Consider the following 22,259-nt stretch of genomic DNA (forward strand, 5'->3'; position numbering starts at 1 on the left):
CTTAAGTGGTTCCTTGTGATCTGACTTTCAAAATCCTGAATCCTGAATGAGACCTGTCTTGCCACTTTGCTCTGCTGCCTCAGCCCAGCCCCCAGCCTTTGCAGCAGCCTCCTCATGGGTAGTCCTTTGTCCACACAACAGCCCGAGGGGTCCTGCTAAAACCTGTAGGACCACAGTCCCTCACCTTCTTCCATCTCACTCAAGGAAAGGTCAAAGTCCCTACCGGGACCCATGAAGGCTTGCAAGAGCCACTCACCTCCTTCACCTTTCTGCCTTGTGAGAGGTCATGCAGTCCTAGCCCACTCCACAGCATTTGTACTGGTCTCCAACTTGCCAGAGGAGCCCTGCCTCAGGGCCTTTGAACTTGCTGTTCCCACTTCTTCTTGGTACTATGTCTTACATGGTGGACAGAATAATGGGATGCCCAAAGAGTTCCAGGTCCTAATCCTTGGAACCTGTGGCTATGTTACCTGATGTGGCAAAGGGACTTTGTAGATGTGGTTAAATTAAGGATCTTGAGATGGGAAGATTTTTCTGGATTATTGAGGTGGGCCTAGTGTCATCACAAACGTCCTTACAAGGAAAAGAGAGAGGCAGGAAAGTCCGAGAAGGCCATATGACAACAGAAGGAAAACATAGAATAATATAGGATCACAAACCAAGGAAGGTGGGGTCTCTAGAAGCCAGAAAAGGCAAGAGGATGGATTCTCCCCTGGAGCCTCCAGAAGAAGCATAGCTCTGCTAACATCTTGATTTCAGCCCAGCAAGACCCATTTTGGACTCCTGACCTCAAGAACTATAAAGTATTACATTTGTGTTTGTATTACATTTCTGTGAAGTATTACATTGTGTCATGTATTACATTTGCGTTGTGTAAGCCATTAGGTTTGTTAGAACTGCAGTAGGAAATGGATATGCCTCACTTTCCTGGGGTTATCACAGAGGGAAGCCTTCTCCAGCCAGCTAGTTTAAAATTTTACCCCAAACTTCCTGTCCCTCGTCACTTATTTTTCTTTCCTTACCATATACCACCAGCTAACCTACTAGGTATTTTACTTCCTTTGTCTATTGTCTTACCCACCAATTGGAATGTGAGCACCAAGAAGAAAGGAACTTTATTGTTATTCTTGCTCCCACTTGGATCCCCAGAGCCTAGAAGAGTGCTGGGCTCAATAAATATTTACGATATGACTGATAGTAGGGGAAGGTGGCCTGCCTTAACAATACAGCTCATAAAAAAAAAAAAAAAAAAAAAAAAAATTCTAGCTAGGGGCAGCCCCGGTGGCGCAGCGGTTTAGCGCCGCCTGCAGCCCGGGGTGTGATCCTGGAGACTCAGGATCGAGTCCCACATCGGGCTCCCTGCATGGAGCCTGCTTCTCCCTCTGCCTGTGTCTCTGCCTCTCTCTTCGCTCTCTCTGAATGAATAAATAAATTAAAAAAACCACAAAACAATACAGCTCATGAGTAAATGTGACATCTGCTCATATGCTTTCCCTGAATGATTTCATTCTATTCTCAGAGCAACCCCATGAGGTTGGTAACATTATCATCCCCATTTTACAGATGAGGGTATGGAAGTGCCTGGAATTGAACTCATACAGCCTGATTCCAGTGCTGGCCTGCTAAGCCATGTTGCTATTTTCTCCCTTTCTGCTCTGGAATTCTCATGGGAAATTTTCTGGGGGAGAAAAGATTGGGCCCAGGTTCTGGAGGCTTCACAACCCAGAGGACTAAATCACTAATGGCAAAATTATGCTCACCAGTGAGGAAGAGGCTCTAAGGTAGAGTTGTGGCTGTTTTCATTTTACCGAGGCAACATTCGTATAACATAAAATTAGCCACTTTAAAGTATATAACTTGGGATCCCTGGGTGGCGCAGCGGTTTAGCGCCTGCCTTTGGCCCAGGGCGCGATCCTGGAGACCCGGGATCGAATCCCACGTCGGGCTCCCGGTGCATGGAGCCTGCTTCTCCCTCTGCCTGTGTCTCTGCCTCTCTCTCTCTCTGTGACTATCATAAATAAATAAAAAATAAAGTATATAACTTAGTGGCACTGATTAAATTTACGACGAGGGCACCTGGATGGCTCAGTCGACTAAGCATCCGACTCAGTTTTGGCTCAGGTCGTGGTTTCAGGGTCGTGAGATTGTGCCCCTGTGAGTCTGCTTGTCCTTCTCCTTCTGCTCCTTTCCTGGATTGTGCTCACTCTTTCTCAAATAAATAAATCTCTTAAAAATTTAAATTAAAAAAATAAATTTATGAGGTGCAACCACCACCTCCATCTAGTTCGTTTTTTAAAAGATTTATTTAGGGATCCCTGGGTGGCTCAGTAGTTTGGTGCCTGCCTTCAGCCCAGGGCGTGATCCTGGAGATCCAGGATTGAGTCCCACATCAGGTTCCCTGCATGGAGCCTGCTTCTCCCTCTGCCTGTGTCTCTGTCTCTGTCTCTCTCTCTCTTTCTCTCATGAATAAATAAATAAAATCTTAAAGAAAAAAGATTTATTTATCTATTTATTTTAAAGACAGATGCTCAACTGCTGAGCCACGCAGGTGTCCCTCCATCTAGTTCCAAACCATTTTTGTCACCCCAAAAGAAAATCTCATACTCGTTTAACAATTTCTCCCCATTCACCTCTCACCCCAGCCCCTGGCAACCATCAGTCTGCTGTCTATAGATACAGAGTTACCCATTCTGGATATCTCATACAAATGGAGCCACACAGTATGTCTGGCTTCTTCCACTTAACATGAGTTTCTGAGGTTCATCTATGTTGTAGCGTAGTGTATGTAGCACTTCATTCCTCTTTATGGCTGAATGCTATCCCATTGTGTGCATGCGCATGGAGGTGTAGCTGTGTGGTGTTATCAAAGGAATTTACATCTCTGATTTTCAGAGTCCACCAAATGGAGATTACACAATAACCTTGCAGGGCAATTACAAAGATTAGACATGCTGGGGGCACCTGGCTCTTTCAGTCAGTGGAGCGGACAACTCTTGATCTCAGGGTTGTGAGACTGAGCTCCACACTGGATGTAGAGATTAGTTAAAAATTTAAAAAAAAATTAGACACACCTTGTGCATATGAGGTTCCTAGAGCCTAGTGGGTAACTTATACATGGTAGCAGTGAAAACGATTATTCAACCAGATAAATGTATCATTAAAATATTCTGACCTTGGAGTGCCTGACTGGCTTAGTCTGTAGAGCACATGACTCTTGTATCTCAGGGTTGTGAGTTTGAGTCCCACATTGGGCATGGAGCCTACTTTAAATAAATAAATAAATAAATAAATAAATAAATAAATAAATAAATAACATAAACCACCTTCCCAAGACATTCTGATCTCAAGTCAGACATGATCTTAGCTTCTTCTGAAGACAAGCATGTCCTTAGCTGCTCAGTCCTGGGAAACCAAAATTAAGGGAGAGGTTCTGAGGTTGAGCATGTGCTTGCTTTTGTACTCAGAGCTCTTTATATTTCTAGTAGATTTTGCCATCAGTGTTTCCCTTGCACATCTATTCAACAGTTTTTCAAATAATGGAGGTTGAAAAACACTGGGCAGTGAAGGGGTTAGGGAAGAGCTATCTTTAAAGAAATTCTAAATAAGCCCACAAGAGGAGTTCATTAGTCATCAGGGGAATGCAAATTAAGACCACAGAGTGATGCCAGAATGACTAAAACAGAAAAGACTGACCACATCAAAAGTTGAGTAGGATGTGGAGGGACTGGAACTCTCATACCTCACTGATGGACAAGTCAAACAGTGCAACCACTTTAGAAGACCATTGGGAGTGTCTTTAAAAAATTCAACATAGGGGGATCCATGGGTGGCTCTGCAGTTTGGCACCGCCTTCAGCCCATGGCGCGTGATCCTGGAGTCTGGGGATCAAGTCTCTCATCGGGCTCCCTCCGAGGGGTCTGCTTCTCCCTCTGCCTATGTCTCTGCCTCTCTCTCTCTGTCTCTCTGTCTCTCATGAATAAATAAATAAAATCTTTTAAAAAAATAAAAAGTTCAACATCTGTCTACTCTATGACCCAGCACTCCACTCCTAGGTGTTTTACCCAAAAGAAAATAAAATATTTGTCCATGAAAGTCTTGCAGTAAATTCTAGCTAGAATATTTCATAGCCACATTATTCACAAAAGGCAAAGACCAGAAATACCCCAGATGCTTATCTTCAGTAGAATGGATAAATCGTAGCATATCATACAGCGAAATTACTACACACTATAAATAAATGATCCATATATGCAATAATATGAAGACCGTCAAAACTATTATGTTGAATGAAAGAACCCAAATATACCCACAAAACACACAAATATAATAAACACTGTCTGCTCTATTCATATGGAATTCTAAAATAGACTAAACCGTAGTGATAGAAATCAGATTAGTGGTGGTTCCCAGGAGAAGGATTGACTAGGAAGGGGCACGAGAAAAATTTTCTGGGGTGATGGAAGTGTTATATGCAGTTGCCAAAATTGAATGCTTAAGATCAGGCATTTCATTATGTATCAATTATACCTTAATAAAACATCTTCCTGCCGGCCAGGCACTAAGCTATGTGCTTTGTAAACATTATGTCATTTAACTTGTCAGCAAATCTCACGAGGTAGATGTTACTGTCTCTGCTTTACAAATGAGAAAGACAAGGCTCAGAAAGGTTAAGCCACTTGTCTCAGGATGCACAGCTAGAAAAATTAGATTAGAACTCAGGTAGTATAATTCTAAAGTCCATGCCTCAAAGGTTCCCTCTTTTGCCTCAGCCCATTCTCTTCCCTAAGATTTTACAGTTGGGGAAATTGTGTCTCAAGTAGCACTGGAGACATGCTCGATGCCACCTATGCTTTTTTGGGAGTCAGAATTGAACTGGAATCCAGAGTTCTGGAGCTTTCTTACTGTATCACACATCTTCACTTGGGCAAAGAGGTCAATGCACTCACTCTCACTTCTACCCAGCTCAAGTTTGGGAGCTGAAAGTACAATTTTTAAAGAGTTGAGTATAACATTCATATTATAGATAGGAGACCCAAGCCTAGATCATAGATAATGAGACTTCAAAATCAGGGACTGAATTTTCCATCTGTCTTTTATTGCCAGAATAGTTCCAGAGGTTTTCTGTGAGTTGTGGAGGTTCACCATTCACTCTGCCCACAATTCAGTCATGCTATCCCCAAGCAGCGCCACCCCCCAACCCCTGCCCCATGCATCAGACTCACCTGTTACCTCCCTCCATATCTTCCTGGTTGCAAGATGTCCAAAGTCTCTAACACATTCAGCCAGCTTCTCTCTACTTAAGAGGAGCGCACATGAGTTTCTCACCCTGTCTTTGACAACTGGAGTTCTAGAGGGATTAGAATCAAGAATAAAAACAGCCCGTCTAATTTGGTTTTAACTCACATCCAATCACTCAGTGTTAAGGGTGATTGTTATTGAGTTCAGCCCATCAAGTTGTTGTTGTTGTTGTTCTTTTTTTTTTTTAAGATTTTATTTATTTATGAGAAACACAGAGAGAAAGAGAGAGAAGCAGAGACACAGGCAGAGGGAGAAGCAGGCTCCATGCAGGGAGCCCGACATAGGACTCGATCCCGGGTCTCAAGGATCATGCCCTGGGCTGAAGATGGCACCAAACCGCTGAGCCACCGGGGCTGCCCCCATCAAGTTGTTCTAAAAGCAATGCTGTCTTTGGTGTTCTTAGAGCGCACTACCTGGTGTTTTGGGGGAATTTGGCTGAAACCATGACAGCTGCCTTCCCCCAGAGCTTGGCTCTCTGGGAGGAAAAACATATAACAGAAATATAGAAATATTTATAATACATAAATATGTAAAATATATATGCTCCCCCAGCCTGTGTCCACTAGAGAAACTTCGTCTGGAGATTTCTATGTCTCCTCAAAAGTTGCAGGATGTATTTATGGTCTGCCTTTTCTCTGGAACTGGCAAATGGTGCTGTGAATGAATCACCCTGTTTCTTGGGAATGTTTTGCTCCAAGAGCTCAGGGGGGGTACAACAAGATGATAAACAGCCTCTTGAATGATCTCTCCTCCCCTCATGGCAGGGCCTGGGGCCTGGGCACTTGCAGGACTGAAGGAGCCGAGGAATCCTGGGCTTTCACACTTACGGAAGGGGCGCCGCAGAGCAGGCTCCAGGGGGATGGCTGGCTCAGCTCATGGCTGGGGTCTCCTCACTCTGGACTGATGCAGTGGGGAGAGTGTCCAGTTGGTTTCTGAGCTTGGAGGGTGCTTACTCCAGCAGCCAGGAGACACTTGCCTTGTCCTGGCATCCAAGGCCTGGCCCTCCTCGGCTCCTAGGCCCTCAGTCCTCAGGGAGCACCGGGTGCCTAGCACCCCCTCAGCTCTGACCAAGTAAGTCCCAGTACGCTTTGGAATAGCCTGAGAGGTGAGAGTGAGTCACCCTTCCCTCCCCTGACCCCTGGCCCTCAGGCCCCTGGAGAGTTGCCACAGGCGGGGGAAGAGCTCTCAAGGCTGACAAAGGGCTTAGGCGGCACAGCGGGCTGGGTGATATCAAAACGGAAATTATTATTCAGAAGCGTCCGTTCCTCTGGCAAATCGCTGAGTCCCTGACTCCAGGTGGGCAGGGCAGCGTCCTGGGGCCCTTAGTCCCCTCAGCTGCTCCCTCTCACCCCTGCCCTTATGAGCCAGACTGAGCCCCTGGAAAGTGTGAGGCTCAGTTGCTCTCCAGCCTTCTTTCCTTCCCCTCTGATCCCCCCACTCCCCTGCCCCTGCAAGCCTGGCGGGGGCAGCTACAGCCGCTCTGTGGCTCAGTCCCCTGGGCACCCTGTGTTCCTGTCCTCGCTCCTGCGGCCTCCTGGCAACGTCTGACCCAGGAGAAGCCCCTTCTGGGAAGCCCAGAGCCCCTTCGGAGGCCTCTTGCTGCAGCCGTTTAGACATGAGGGCTCCTTGGGATGCTGCTTGCTTTCTTCCCATCCCATACACAGTGTTGTACTCTGAGCCTCAGTTTCCTCATCTGCGAAATGGGCCTAACAAAAGCACCTTTTCCAAGGGGTCAATGAAGGGGTTAAATGAATTAACATGAATAAGGCAGTTAGTGCCTGATGCAGTGTGTTCAATAAGTGTTGGCTAGAGTATTACTGATTTTTAAAAATCTCCATGGATACCTAGGGTTTCTCTAACATAAATTGGTCAAAACTGAACTCTTGACTTTTTCCCCCTTAGCGGGCTCCTACCCAGGCTTCCCCATCTCAGTAAATGGCAACTCCATCCACCCAAACTAGGAGCCTGGGGATCAGCTTGACTCAGCCTCTCTGTGAGCGCACACTCCCAACCCAAGCGAGGGCCACGGGCTGCGGGTGCTTCCCCTATGCACTCAAGATATGCACTTCTGGCCACCTCCCGTCAGGGCTGAGCCACCTCACCCCTCCCAGAGGATTGGCCGCCTCTCTCTGCCCCCCCACCCAGCCTCCTCCCTGCAGCTGCCAGCAGGATCTTTCAAAAACATATGCTGGATGTGTCTCCCCTCCTTGGCCCTTCCCACAGCCCATGAGCCTCTGGGCTCCAGCTTCATCTCCCACTGCCCTCCTCCCACCCACAGCTCCACCCAGTCCCGAGTCACTCTCACCCCAGAGCCTTTGCCTGAAAGCTCGTCCCCCCAAATCTTTATATGGCCATTCTTTTCATCCTTGCAACTTTAGCTAAAATTCACCTCCTCTGAGAAGCCCTCCCGGTCCTCCTGTCTTCATGTTCCCCACCTCCTCCCCATCCTATCCCCCACGGACTCCCACTCTAGCACGTAGCACAGCCTGGATTTCTGCATCAATAGATTTGCCCTCTGGCTTACTGACCACCTCTCACTTCTCTCAGGATCTCAACTTGTGATCTTGAAAGCAGGAACTGTGTGTGTTTTATGAACCAATGCACAACCACCAGCCGGGAAATGTTTCATCAACTCTCAAAGCCTCAACCAGATCACTAGACCTGGGCTCTGTGACCTTGGGGAAGTTACTCACCCTCTCTGGGCCTTGAGTTCCCAACACCTGGCCGGTAGAGGGGCTTGGCGGTGATGGCACAAGGTGCAGCAGCAGGGAGGGGATGCCACCCAGGCTGGCCCTTTCACCTGCTGTGTATTTCCCTGAGCACATTTCCTCTTGTTGACAGAGAGAGTGCTCCATGTTTGCAGAGTTGAATCAAATCAAGGAGTCCTGCCCCAAGGCCCTGGAAACACAGATACCAGTACCTCTAGGAATGGGAGGGCTTCAGGGGAGCTAGTTCAAGGCCCAGGGAGCTAATTGAACTATTGGATGACTAACTCTATTTAATTATTGGGAGATAGCTGTGGTGGGAAGTTGAGCACAGGCCATAAAGCGGCAAGAGGCCTGGTTCAGATTCGTGTTGTGGGGAGAAGCCTCCCTGCCAACTCTAGGCCTCCCTCATCCAACCATCTGGATGGGAGAGGTCTCAGCCAGGGACTGTGGCCCCAGGGAGCTGAGGCCTGGGTCAAGACGGGGACTGGGATCCTCCTTGGCTTCTCATGAGATCCCCACCCCACTGGGCTGGCATGGGTATGGGGAGAAGGTGAGGCCAGACTCAGGGCAGGACTTGGGGCAAGGTGGCTGGCTCAGTTCCTGGTCTGGAAGCCTAAGCTCGTGTGCTAGCCTCAGGCAGGGGCTTGGATAGGCCTGGCACTGCTCCAGCAGACCTGGGCAATCCAGGGCAGAGATTCCTGTTCCAACGAGCCTGGGGCCTACCCACCAAGCCCTGGTCTGCGCATGATGCAGGCCCAAACTCTAACCCTTGGGGCTCTCTGTCTGGAGGTGGAGGTGGGGGTGGGGAGTGGAAGGGTTAAAATGAGCATTCTTTGCAACAGTGCTGATGGGGTCTGTGAAGCTTTGGCCTAGTCTGGAGGGTCAGAAGAGGGACCAGAGAATGAATAGGATGAACCAGGGAGGCGAGGCAGGGAGCAGGACATGCCAAGTGAAGGTAGGTGAGACAGTGGCATGGGTGAGTAGGTGGGTGGGGGGTGACCAAGATGAAGATCAGACTCAAGAGGCTGGCAGGGTCCTGTGTGGCCTCTTAACTATGGGTCTGGCTGAAGGCCACAGGGAGTCAGTGAAGGACCAGAGTCGTGTTTTGGAAAGAGGAACACGAGGGCTGTTATGGGATGATTCAGGAGATCAGAGGCAGGATGGTGTCTGGATGAGCCAGGCCCCACCCAGGTGGAGGGGAAGGGACCAGAGGAGGGGTGGTTAGGGTGGTAGAGGCAGTAGGTCTTGGGCGTGGGGGGGGGGGGTGGAGGCTGGGATGCCTGGTGTCTGGCTGCAGTGCCTGAGAGGATGGAGTAGCTATCACTAAGTGGGGGACTGAGGAGGGGACCAGTTTCAGGGAATGGAGGATGCATTCTGCTATCCTGGAGCCCAGGGTGGGTGCTGGGGGACTGTTCTAGGGAGGGGTCTACAGGATGATGGATGCTGCAGAGCTCTGTGGGGAGGCAGGGAGGTGGAGGTGCTAGAGCTGGGGAAAGGGAGGGGTAAAGCTTGGTGGGAGTCCCTTCTCAGATCTTCTCCCCCTAGCTCCTTGGAGGCAAGGAGCAGGCTTGGTTAGGAAGTGTGAGGGGAATAATTTCTGGGAGGCGTGTGGAAATCTATTGGAGGTCTCAGAGGACTGGAGCTCCTGTTGTCTATAGCAGTGACCTGGATAACCCTTCTTCTACTGGCTTCCCTCCTTGCTGGCTCTGCAGCTTCTCGGATCCCTTCCCAAGTGAGTGCTTGTCTCAGGTTCTGCTTCAGAAGGACCTAAGACAAAGCCTAGGTGAAACCATGGGACTGTAGGCTCCTCCTGGGCTAACACGGACTGTGTTCTTGGCCTTAAATGCAGGCCCAGGGTCAAAGAGCCCCCCTACTCATTTCTGCCTCTGCCTACAGGGAGGGTTTGTGGAAGTAAATAGGGTGAGCCAAAGCCGAGGGGAGGGGGAAGAGCAGGGTCCTGGGACATCATAGGAGAGAACTGGACACTTCTAGGGGTTTCTCTCTTCCTCTTCAGAGGGAGCCAGGAGCACAATAAGCACCAGGATCCCAGGCAGGTGCATATCCAGGGGCCAACCCAGATTAGGTAGAAAGAGGTCAAGTGCATGACTGGCTCACCCTCAAGGACTTTGGCTCTCAGGAGCCCTGAGCTGTGAAGCTCTGTGACTAGGCTTTGTACTGGGTGTTCAGATCAGTTGGTGAGCAAAGACCCACTGTGATCAGAGTCACAAATAACCTATATTATTTCCTATTGCTCCAGGAACACGAGCTTGTGGTGTTTTGCAGAAAACGGCAAAAGAAAAGACAAGCACAAAGGAACAATAAATAAGCTCATCAGTGATCCCCTATGCCTGGGACAACTGCTAGAAACATGCTAGTGTTTAGCTCTTTTTCATATGCCCACTTTAAAAAAAAAAAAAAAAAACAGAGATGGGGGAATCCTTGGGTGGCTCAGCAGTTTAGCGTCTGCCTTCTGCCCAGGGCATGATCCTGGAGTCTCGGGATCGAATCCCGTATCAGGCTCCCTGCGTGGAGCCTGCTTCTCCCTCTGCCTGTGTCTCTGCCTCTCTCTCTGAGTCTCTCATGAATAAATAAATAAGATCTTAAAAAAAAAAAACAAAAACAGAGATGGGATTATATTATTCTTATTTTTAAAAGGATTTATTTATTTATTTATTTATTTATTTATTTATTTATTTAGAGCTCAAACAGGGAGGGGCAGAGGGAAAGCAGAAAGAGAGAGAATCTCAAGCAGACTCCTTGTTGGGTGGGGAGCCTCACATGGGGCTCCATCTCTCGACACTGAGACTACGACCTGAGCCGAAATCAAGGGTTGGATGCTTAATCAGCTGAGCCATCTGGGCACCCTGGCATTATATTATTAATACTATAACATTTTAATTTACTATTATAGCATGAACTCTTTCCATGGGAAAATATATAGATCTACATTGTTCATTTTAAGTCTGCCATTGCAGTTCACTTTATTCCTGGAATCTTAGGCTGGCTGCACTGGAAATAATAGTAACAACAATATATCCGTTGATGGCGGATCTAGCATGTGTGTGTCATGCTAATCACTGAATAGCCATGTGAGGTATGTACTGTTATCTCCAGTTTACAGATGAGAGAAGTGAGGGCGAGAGGGGTCAAGTGAGTGGCCCAAAGTCACAGGGCTATTGAGGCAGGATTCAAAACCAGGTCTCTGTGGCCGCTTTTTTTTTTTTTTTAAGATTTATTTTTATGTATTTTAGAGAGAGAGAGTCGGAGGAAGGGAAGAGGGAGAGAATCTTTAAGTAGTCTCCCTCCTGAGTGAGGAGTCCCATGTGGGCCTTGATCTCATGACCCATGAGATCATGACTTGAGCCAAAACCAAGAGTCAGAGGCTCAACTGACTGATCCACCCAGGCACCCCTTCGTAGCTGCTCTTAAAATGATGTTTGGCCACCTGGTGGGGACCCTTGCTTGGCCCCCCATATTTGTTTCCACCCAGCAATTGGGATGAATTGGGGCACAGTTGCATGCATTTTACCAGTTCCAATTGGAGGGATGCTTTATATTGGGGTTGGCAGGGGGGTCAGGGCAGTCCTCACCATCCTTCCTGCCTATTCTCTTAAGGATACCTACTTGTCACCGAACCTCTTCCCTCAGCAGTTATGAAAACACTGCTGACCAGAGAGGGGAAGGGACTTGCCTAAGGCCACACTGTGCAGAAACTGCACTGGACTGGGGGCCTGGTTTTCGATTCTCTCCCCAAGGGTGGACAAAGCATGGGGGACACACTGGGCCATAGGGGTTAGAGGCCCAAGCTCCAAAGGACCATCACTGCAGCATCCATCCCCAATCCTAGCACAAGGACTGCCATATAGGATGAGCAGATAACAAAGCCAGGACAGAGAGGGGTGTTTGTGTCAGGCTTCTAAGAGGGGCCCAGGGGCAAGTAGGGTTTGGACGAGCAGAGAGAGAGGAAACGATGGACCACACTCCAGGGGCACATGTGTGGAGGCAGGAGTGGGACAAGGGGAAGGCTGACCAGGCGAAGGGGCTGGGAGTCTTTGAGGGGCCAGAGAAGACCCAGAGGCCCCCAGCATAGCCTGTGGGGCAATCCCCTAACCACTGCAGAGCCTGCCCGGGTAATTCCTGAACAGGAACAGAAGGAGGAAGTTGTATAAGCGACACTCAGCCGGTGAGTGGGAGGCACGACTTGGTTTCATTTCCAGACTGAGTCCTGGAGTCGTTTGGCTCTGGTGCCCACCCCCACCCTGGCTCATCCTCGGCTGCCTCTGCCCTTGGCTCAGGCAGTGGTGAACCCCAAAGCCCAAGGAGGCCAGGAAGGAGGCATCAAGGCCAGGAAACAGGGAAGTCCTGTCACATGGAAATGCCCCGAGAGAGTGGCCTGATGTATCTTTCTCTGCCAGCCCAGACAGTGAACTCTGGAGGCCTGGGCTGCAGCTTCCAGTTCCTCCCTGCCTGGCAAACCCTTTCCTGTCCTCCAAGACCCAACTGAAATGTCCCTCCTCTGGGCGGCTCCCGGGGAAACCACCACCTAGACAAACTGAGAAGTGGCTACCTCTTTCGGCTCCTCCAGCACTCAGACTGCCCTTAAAAGTCCACGGAAAGAATCACTGTTTACTGAGTGTGTGCAGCGTACAAGGCATCATGCTAACTACCTCTTGGCTTTGACACCTTATTGGAACCTCTCAGCACCACTGGTAGTTGGTACAATCACTGGGTGCTTGATGTCACTGGCAGTGGAATGAGGCTCAGAAGGTCACACGGGCTGCACGGGGTGGGGCTGGATCTTTTGGACAGGGAAGTTCATGGCTCCTGGCCCTCCAGCTTGGGATGTGTCAGCATCTTTCCCCTTCTGGCTTCAGAGCCCCCTAGGGGCAGGGGCTGTGTCCTTGGACACCTCGTCCAAAGGAGGTGCTGAGCCATGGAAAAATCTTTGAACTTCTTAATCTGCCTTCACCACGATGACAGAGGCTGGTGCCTTGTATACAGTAGGCATTTAATACATTCTTGTGACATCAAGAAACTTTGATCCTAGTCCAGACTGTCATCAACTTGTGGTATGACCTTGGGCAAGTCACTTCCATTCTTCTGTCCTTAGTTTCCCCAGCGTTACAAGGAGGTGCTTAGAGACAGCTCTCTTGGCTTCCTGCCTGTCCTAAAATCCTTTCCTTTGCCCTAGAACATAACATGGCACATACCCCACAGCTAGTTTCCCCTTATTAACAACATCTTGCATTAGTTTGGTTCATTCATGACAACTTATGAAACAATATTGGTATATGATTATTTTTTAAAAAGATTTTATTTATTTATTCATGGGAGACACAGAAAGAGAGGCAGAGACCTAGGCAGAGGAAGAAGCCGGCTTCCCTTGAGGAACCTGATGCAGGACTTGATCGCAGGACCCCAGGATCATGCCCTTAGCCGAAGGCAGTCTCGACCACTGAGCCACCCAGGCATCCCTCGGTACGTGATTATTAACTAATGTCCACGTTTTACTCAGACTTCCTTAGTTTTCCCCTAATGTCCCTTTTCTTTTCCAGAATCCCATCCAGGATGCCACATTACGTGTAATCATCGTGTCTCCTTGGGCTCCTCTTGGCTGTGACAATTTCGCAGACTTTCTTGTTTTTGATGACCTTGACAGTTTTAAGGAGAACTGGTCAGCTAATATTTGTAGAATATCTCTCTACTGAAACTTGTCTGATGTTTTTCTCATGATTACGCTGGGATTATGGGTTCTGGGAAAGAAGACCACAGAGGTGAAGTGCTGTTCTCATCACATCCTATCAAGGGCACATATTATTACCATGACGTTAGCCCTGTTGCTGTCGACCTTGACCGCCTGGCTGAGGCAGGGTTGTTGGGTTTCTCCACTGCAAAGTTACCTCCCTGCCCCCGCCTCCACGCTGTCCTCCTTGGGAGGAAGGAAGCCACTAAGGAATGGGGAGTTATGCTCTTCTTGAGGGCAGAGTATAGTACTAGCATTTTTTTCTTCTTGAGTATCTACTTTTCCAAGGACTCCCACGAAACATTGCTACAGTCCATCTTTCCAACAAGCCTGGGAATTGTTGGAGATGGAGACATTCCTTGAGGTGGAAGCGGAGGTTCAGGGAGGGGAGGGGGGTGGACGTCAGCGGTTGGGTCAGGCTCTGTGGGGCCCGCCTCTCCCTCTAGGACGGGAAATGGGTGAAGGCCGCGAAGGCTGAGACTCAGAAGGTCTGGGCAGGACAGAACCTCCAGTGTCATTCTCAGAGGGACCTGAATTCTTCCTGGCTTTGAACTCGAGGTCCTGCACTCCCTCACATTGGCATGTCGCCTCCCTGAGCCTCAGTTTCCTCATCTGTACAATGTGGATAACAATAACTCCTACCTCAAACGAGAGGCTACGCACAGAGCCTCAGAACAGGGCACTGCCCAGGAAGCGGTGTGCACAGTGACGGTGAACTGGTGCTGTGATGATTGTTTTTATAAGTCCTCTTTGAAGCCCTCCATTTGCAGGCTGTCTCCTGTCTGCTCAGCAGGTTTCTAACCCCTTCTGATCTGGGGGGGGTCACCGCTCTGGCTGCAGATTTCCGCCCTGCCCTCTGCCCTCCTGCCAGGCCAGGCGGATCAAGGGCCCTAGCTCCTTTCATCTTTTCTCACAAACATTTTGAGACATGGTGGAAGGAGACCTGGGCTGGAGGGGAGCTGGCTCAGCCTGTCGGAGACCCTCCCCCCACCTGCCCCCATGACCTTGGGAGAGTGTCTGTCCTTCTCTGGGCCTCTACTGTGGCCTGAGGGGAGTGGGGGGGATGAATGGCTGAATTTCTTGGCTCTTGGCCTTCACAGGAACCTGGTGGGGCCAGGTGTCTCCCTTCTCTTCACACGGGCAGGTCTTTTCTGCCTGTGATGTGCCCTGTTTTGTGACCAGACTCTGGGCTGGATAGAGAAGCATTTGAACCTCAGGCTTCCCATCTGAATCGGCTGTGTATACCCAGAGGGTGGGGCTGTGAGGATTTGGATCATCTGGAGCTACACTCACTGGTTAACATCATGGTTTGCTTGAGCTCCACCTGGTCCAGGCACCCTCTGTCTCCAGCCCTTGCCGGGCAGGTGGGTGGATGCGGGATGAACCTGCTGGGGGCTGGCCACCCTCCTGGCAGCCAGCCCTGAAGGAGAACGTGCTTGTTGCTCCGAGATCCTTTGGACTCTCATGGGGCTCAGGATGCTTCTCGAATGTCCTGTGTCTTAAGCCTTTGGGCTGGTTTGGCCTCCCTCCCTGGAATTCCAACCCCCCCACCACCCCCCACACACCAGGTAAGCCCAGGACTTGGCTTCAGCTGGCCCTGACCTGTGGCTGCTGCCAGCACAGATGCTTCCAGGTGCTCCCTGCTACCCCTCGATCTGTCTCCCAGTCCGTGATAGCACATTTCCCCAGGCATTTCTCTCCTTGTGACCCTCCATGGCTCTCCAAGGCCTCGGGGACAGAAAGCAAGCCTGGCACTGGGGGACCATCAGTTGCCTCCCCTCCTTGTCCAGCCTGCCTCCCTCCCTGCAGTCACTCCATCATAGCAGATCATTCTACCCAGAAGCCCTTCCCTGCTCACTTCCCCCACTCCAGCCTGCCCATCATGTTGTGCCCTATCAGCACTGCCTCTGCAGTGCTTCGGGCTCCTGTGTCCTTGCTCATGCTGTTCCCTTTGCCTGGAACATCATCTCTGTCCTATTTTCATCTGCAGTGCTCTCCTCAGGCTTCTACACTCTCCGTAGAGGACCTTTTCTTTTTCCACTAGCCTTCTGTTCCATCACACATGCTGGCGGGCGGTGGGGGGGCTCTGGTGGACCCTTCTCACCCTCAGTGCTTCCCCCATCATCATGCCTGGTGCAGTCGTCAGACTTCCCTCATCTGGAGGCTGTGAACAATTCCAAGGTAGAGACCAGACTTGTTTTGTTCACTGCTGCATCTCTAGCCCCCAGCACAGACCCTTGCACCTGGTATATGTGCAATAAATACTGACTGACCAGAGGAGAGAAGAGTGGGGCTTAGCCAGGAACTAGGGCACAGAGAGCATTGCAGGCAGAGGGACCAGTAGGTGTAACATCTCTGCATAGAATGATCTGCTATGATGGAGTGACTGCAGGGAGGCAAGCTTGACGCGGAGGGAAGGTGACCAGGGCCTGCTAAGAGGCCTGCGTGGTTGGCAAGGACCAAACCAGGTTGACGCACTGAAGCACTGGGCAGCCATGCAAGGGGCCACACCCTTTCTACAGCCTCAAGCTAGAGCCTACCCACTCTTCCACTCTGAACCCCGTGGCTTCAAACAGACAGCTTGCTATAAGCCTTCTGGAGAATGACAGGGCTGGTCTGGAATTTCCCACTGAGAGTCTATGATGGGTCAGCTTCCTAGTCGTCGCTCCAAGGGTGAGCTGGTTTGGGATGGGTGTGGCAAATGGGCCATCATTGAACCAGAGCCACCAGCGCCCTGGGTGAGGTACAGGTGGTGCCTCAGATCCCATGTTATGGGAAAGCTCTCACCCAGGGGACTGCTGCCAGTTGTGTGGGTCCAGGTGTCCCTGACACCTACCACTCTATCCTTCCTGTAGCTTTGCCCAGGTTGGGTGTCAGAGGAAAGAGGAGGATTCCAGAAACATAACATGTTGACATCAATAATATCTGTCATTTGTTGGGTGCTTTGGGTCGCAAGATTGTCCTTGTGGTATTCCAGACCTGGCCCAGGACCTTTATATACCATTGATGGTCAATAAGTGCTTTGTGTCCATAAACCATGGTGAATAATTTGCAGGTATTAACCAATGAGTTGCTGTTTTACTGACAATGTTTTAAACAAAATAATGCACAAAGAGTTATTTAATCTACCAGCCCAGACAGACCAGCAACTCTTGTATCTGTATAATCATGGAAGTTGGTACAGTTGTTTCCCACACATTACTGATGAGTAAATTGAGGCTCAGAGAGGGCAGGGTCATAGAGTCAATGAATGGAGCAGTTGGAACTTGAACTTTCTATGTGGATGTCCCTAGTCATTGTGATCTCTCCCGCCAACTGGGCATTATCTGCTCTGTGCCGGGCATGGATCAGACCATAGTCCCTGTCCTCAGGGTGGGGACAGGCTTGGAGTGTGCCTCCATCAGGGGTTTGTCAGGAAGCGTGTGCTGGAAGAGGTGGAATTTATTTAGGACCTTGATGAGAGGGGTGGTGGGGGTGGGGGTGGGTAAGTGTTGGGAAGCTAGAAATATGGGACAGGCATTCTTGGCTGGCTTACAGCATGAACAAAGGCCCAGAGGGGTGGTTTGAAACTAGCAAACACTTCCACCGCTCAATAATGAAACCATCATATTGCCACATCCTCTTGGAAGGGCCTCCTGAGAACCTCAGCCTCTGGCCAACCCTCAAAACCAGTGGTAGCTCCAGGTAGAAGGCCTCATCTGTGCTTGTAGAGCCAAGACCTGTCCCAGCTGTCACCCCCACCCCACTCCTCTGAGAAAGTGTGTAGGTTCACTGAGGGCTCACATATACTAAGTGTAGGTCACCTGTTTCATCATACTGAGAGCCTTCTGAGGGAAGCACAATCTTTAGCCCCTATTGCAGATTGGCATACTGAGATTCAGAGAAGCAGCATGCTAGCCGTCACATAGACAAGAAATGGCAGTGAACCCAGGTCTGTGGATCCAAAGTCTGTCTCTTTTATTTTTTTAAAGATTTTTATTTATTTATTCATGAGAGACACAGAGAGAGGGAGAGAAGCAGAGACACAGGCAGAGGGAGACACAGGCTCCATGCAAGAAGTCCGATATGGAACTCGATCCTGGGACTCCAGGATCACAGCCTGGGCCGAAGGCAGGCGCTAAACCGCTGAGCCACCCAGGGATCCCAAAAGTCTGTCTCTTTTAAAGCCCTCTGTCATCCCAAGTCCAGAAGAAGTCTAGAACTTTCAGTTGAACTCCTAAGGATGAATGTGCTGTGCTTGGACATACTGAACATTTATAAAGCTCACTGGAAGGAGAAAAAGGCTTTTTTTTTCTTCTTCTTATTTCCAAGGTGTAACTATTCCCTCTAACTGTGGCTAACATCAAGCTACCAATGTGACACCACTGGACTTGGAATTGGAAAGAGATGAACACAGTTAGCACCTAAGTTAGCACAGTTAGCACCTAAGCTTACCTAAGTGGTAAGAGTCAGTCCCAGCACCCACTGGATGACTATCCTGTCCCTGCCCTAGTGTGGCCAGTGAAGCCCATCAGGACTGAGAAATAAGGGCTGAGAAACTTGCTCCTCCAGCGGGGGGCCTGCCCAGAATCCCAGGAAACTGTGGTTAATCTTTAAGTCAGCCTTGCAAACAAGTGCAGCTATTTTATCAGCCCAGGCTGGTTTCTGGTGCTGCCTCTGCAGCCGACTTGCTGTGGGACTTTGAACATATGCTTCCCCCTCTGGCCTCAGTTTACTGACTATGAGAACTACCATTAGCTGGTACCATTAGCTGAGCACAAGCTCAGCCACCCTCACGTTTGTCCATTCTAACCTTCTCAGGAGTCCTATGGGGCCACAATCACTTCGTTTTATAGGCAAGGGGATAGGGCTGGGGAACTCGGTGGACTTGTAGGAGATACGGCAGGTGGGCAACTAGTCTAGATTTGAACCCAGATTGGTCTGGCTCTAGGCCTTGCCCATTCCTGGTCTCTTGGAGGCTCTATTGTGCTCTGAGGCCTTTGCCTCCTCTCTTCTAGGGTTCACCTCCCAGCTCCTCTTGGGAAGAGAAGCCGAGGCCTGGTGCTGTTTGACCTGGATGGGCTTTAGTTTCCCATCTGTGAAATGGGAGAAATTTCAAAGAAGGAGAGACAAAACAGGGATGGTATTTAAAGCTGGATTCACACTCACCCTTCCCTATGCCATGATTCCAGGAGGACTAGTGAAGAGCCAAAAGTGGGGTGCAGTTTTGGAGCATGGGGTGAGATTGTTGGCATAGTGTTTGCAGAAGCCTTTGTGGCCTAAAGCAGCATTTCCTTATTGTCCCTTTTCTTTGCTCTACTCCTTGCCCCCTGCATCCAGATATAATTTGCCTCTTTATTTTCTGGGAAGTGTGATTGCCACTAAATACTGGCTTCAGCCCCCTCATAAGCAGGAATATCTAAAACTCAATGACTTCTGATAAGCCGCCTTAGTTACTGTTTTGTTTTTTAAATGCACATTAAAATGAACATATATCAGGGCACCTGGGTGGCTCAATCAGCTAAGTACCTGACTTCAGCTCTGGTCATGATCTCAGGCCCTGGGATGGAGCCCTGCCTGCAACTGACTCCCTGCTGAGCAGTGAGTCTGCTTCTCTCTCTCCCTGTGCCCCTCCCCCTCCCCCTGCTCTCTCTCTGAAAAGAAATACAATCTAAAAAAATAAAATAAAATATAAAATGAACGTGTATCTATTAAAATAAATGTTGCTCTTCCCTACACTGTTCCTCCTGCCCCGGTCCTTGCTTTGGGAAACTCAAGTCAAGGCGGGTCCAAGGCCTGGTTCTCCTCAGGTGACTTCCTTCTCTGTGCCTCAGTTTTTCATCTGTAAAATGGGGATAATCATCAGCCTGCCCAGCCTAGGTGTTGTTAGGAATAGAGCCTTTTAAAAGTCGACCTGAGCCATTGGCATGGTGCCTGGGAAAGAGCAAAGGCTCCGTTAGCGCTGACATTATTATTCTTATTACCGGTAATTGAGGAAGAGGTGGATTTGGGGTCAGCAGGACGGGTGCTTGGGCCCGGTTAGGGAGGGCATTTTGGCTGGGGGGTATTTAGGGGTCCCACAGGGTGGGGCGCTCTCACGGGTCGGGGTGGGGGCAGGGTTTCTGTGTCCCCGCCCCCCGCCTGCCCCTCCGCACCCCGGCTCCTGCGGCTCCTGCGCCCACGGGGTGGGGCCCGCGCGTGGGTCTCTCCCGGGTCACCGCGGGGAGTCGGGCCCCGCACGCTTCCTCCTTCCTCCTCCCCCCGGCGGCCGGCCGGGCCCCTCCTCCCCGCTCGCGCGCTCCCTCCCTCCTCTCCCCTCCCCGGCCGCCGCCGCCTCCTCCTCCCTTTCTCTCCCGATCTGTCTCTCCCGGCCCGGAATCCATTCCGGCCTGGGAGCCGGAGCGGCCAGGCCGCCGAGTGCCCGACCCCGCCGTCCCGCGGTCCGCCCTCCCGCGCGTCCGTCCGCCCGCGCGCCGCCGCCCAGCGGCCCAGGTGAGCGCCCCCCGCCCCTCCGCGGGCCCCGGTCCCCGCCGGCCCGGGGGAGCCCCGCCCGGACCCCGTGGCGTCGGAGGGCGGGCGGGGGGGGCTCGGGGCCCCGCTCCGGCCTCGCCGGGTCCGAGGCGCGATCCCGGGGCGCTGGGCGGGCGCACGGGGACCTGCCCGGCGCGGCCTTTTGTTGTGATGCCTTGGGGGGGAGGGGGCGGGCGGGGGCTCGGGGTCCGGCCGGCGCGGGGGCCGCCGCCGGCTCCCCCTTCCCCGGAGCCCCCGGAGCCCCCGGAGCGGGAGCCCGGCCGAGCCCCCGGGCCAGGTCTAGGCCAAATCTGAAATCTGAGCCTGTCGGCGCCGCCTCTGGCCGCGGCTGCCGGGCCTGGCGCCCCCGGCCGGGATGGGAGGTGGAGAGGGGGCGGGCAGGGTGGGCCTGGGGGCGCCGAGCCAGGGGCGCGGGCCGGGGCCCCAGGACCACCCTGTCCTCCTGGAGCTTGGGGTAGGGCCTGGTGCCGCGGGTCTGGAAGGGACAGGGCCGCACTGTCGGTCCACTGCCCCCAGCCCCCAGCCTCGCCCCTGGCAGGCCCAGCCGCCTGCCTGCTCAGAAGTTGGCAAAAGTTTTGGGTTTTCTCCACCAGGCTGGGTCCATCTCCCTGCCTGGGCTTCGGTTGGGGGTGAGCTTAGGTGCCCACAGGGGCTGCCGCTTGCCCAGCTCTGTGTGGTCAGGCAACTGCCTACCCTCTCTGATCTGGGGGTCCTGATCAGTGGCAGGTGGGTCTGGCTGGGACTGCTGGGCTGGTGGAAGGATGACGGTAAACAGAAGAGGCTCACCTATGGGGTATCAGTTCTGCCTCTGGGGCCTTCAGGCTCACTGGCCGGTGGGCCGAACAAGTGAGGCTTGTCAAGTGGGGCTTCCTGAGCTTCAGGACCTCTACATTTGGGGCAGGGGTCCCTGGGTTACCTGGGATGAGTCCAGGCCCAGCCACAGTGCTGCTGAGATCAGACTTGGTTTCAGGCATAGACCAGGCCGGTCCTGTTAGTGCCCCTCTTGTCAGCCTCCTGGCTGGACAGACAAGACTTCTTGTCTCCCTGGGTGACCTGGGCCAAGGGACTGCCCCTCTGAGCACCCACATGTGGAATGGGGGAAGAATATATGCACTTCTACGTGTAGGAGCTCAGTGTGTAGTAGGTGCTCAATAAATGAGTGCTTCACTGGATGAATTGCCTAAAATGGGAGGGGGCTGAGGGGGCTGGTCCCAGTGGGGCTTGTGTCCAGAAGAGGATGGATTGGTGTCCGAAAAGCCACCTGAGAGCCCCTTGAGAAACAACTCCAGCACCATCCTGCCACCCAGCAGCTGTGTGACCTCGAGCAACTCGCTGCCTCCTTGGGCCTCAGTCTTATTAAGTATAAAATAGGCCAAATGGAGAAACCGAGGCTCAGAGAGGGGAAAGGACTTGACCAAGCCCACACAGTTTGAAGCTGGAATGAGAACGTACACTTCAGAGACCCCAGTTTGGCTGCCCTTGACCCCTCCAGTGTGGGGGGAGCAGGGGTTTCTCAGTATGGGACGAGGCATGCAACGGTGTTAGACCATACAGATTGATGAGTGATTGCATGGAAGCCACGAGGTCCTCCTGGGGATGTGGTGATGTGGTGTGCCTCGGTGATGTGGTCTTTCCACCTAGGGAAGTGATTTACAGTGTGTCACCTCTCTCAGCTGACTGCCTGCCTAAGCCCTTCTGTGTGGCTCTTGGGCTTTTTTCCTCCTGTAGGTGTCCCTGCCAGGACTGCCCTCTCCTCTGTGAGCTGTTTATCTGTTCTTACTCTTGAAGACTTAGCTTCAGGCCCACCTCTTCCAGGAAGGCTCCCTGGCTCTGCCTCCCCTCCCCATCCTCTTCCTGGAGCATGAACTCTCCCCAGCTCACAGCACAGTGCCTGCTGTGGCTTCTTCCTGATTGTGACCTGGCGGGTGGGGGGGGGGATGTCTGGCTCCCGCGAGCCCCAGGAGCCAGGGAGGACATGGCTCAGTGACCTGCTGACAACA

The 22,259-nt window shown here is 51.5% G+C and overlaps 1 protein-coding gene across 5 annotated transcripts in view; it reads left to right on the forward strand.

The window, feature by feature from the left end:
- The first annotated feature begins 20,000 nt into the window (after positions 1–20,000).
- Positions 20,001–22,259, forward strand: part of SRC (SRC proto-oncogene, non-receptor tyrosine kinase) — a 50,130-nt gene continuing 47,871 nt past the window's right edge. For 2 of the 5 annotated variants that reach the window (XM_049100363.1, XM_025470023.3), the window contains exon 1: positions 20,006–20,220. The gene's annotated coding sequence lies outside the window, so the exon portion shown is untranslated. Of the gene's footprint in view, positions 20,221–22,259 lie in introns of all 5 variants that reach the window. The other 3 variants (XM_025470025.3, XM_025470026.3, XM_025470027.3) reach the window with 3 other exon arrangements.

This window comes from Canis lupus, chromosome 24 (genome assembly GCF_003254725.2).
Source record: "Canis lupus dingo isolate Sandy chromosome 24, ASM325472v2, whole genome shotgun sequence".
Lineage (NCBI taxonomy): Eukaryota > Metazoa > Chordata > Mammalia > Carnivora > Canidae > Canis > Canis lupus.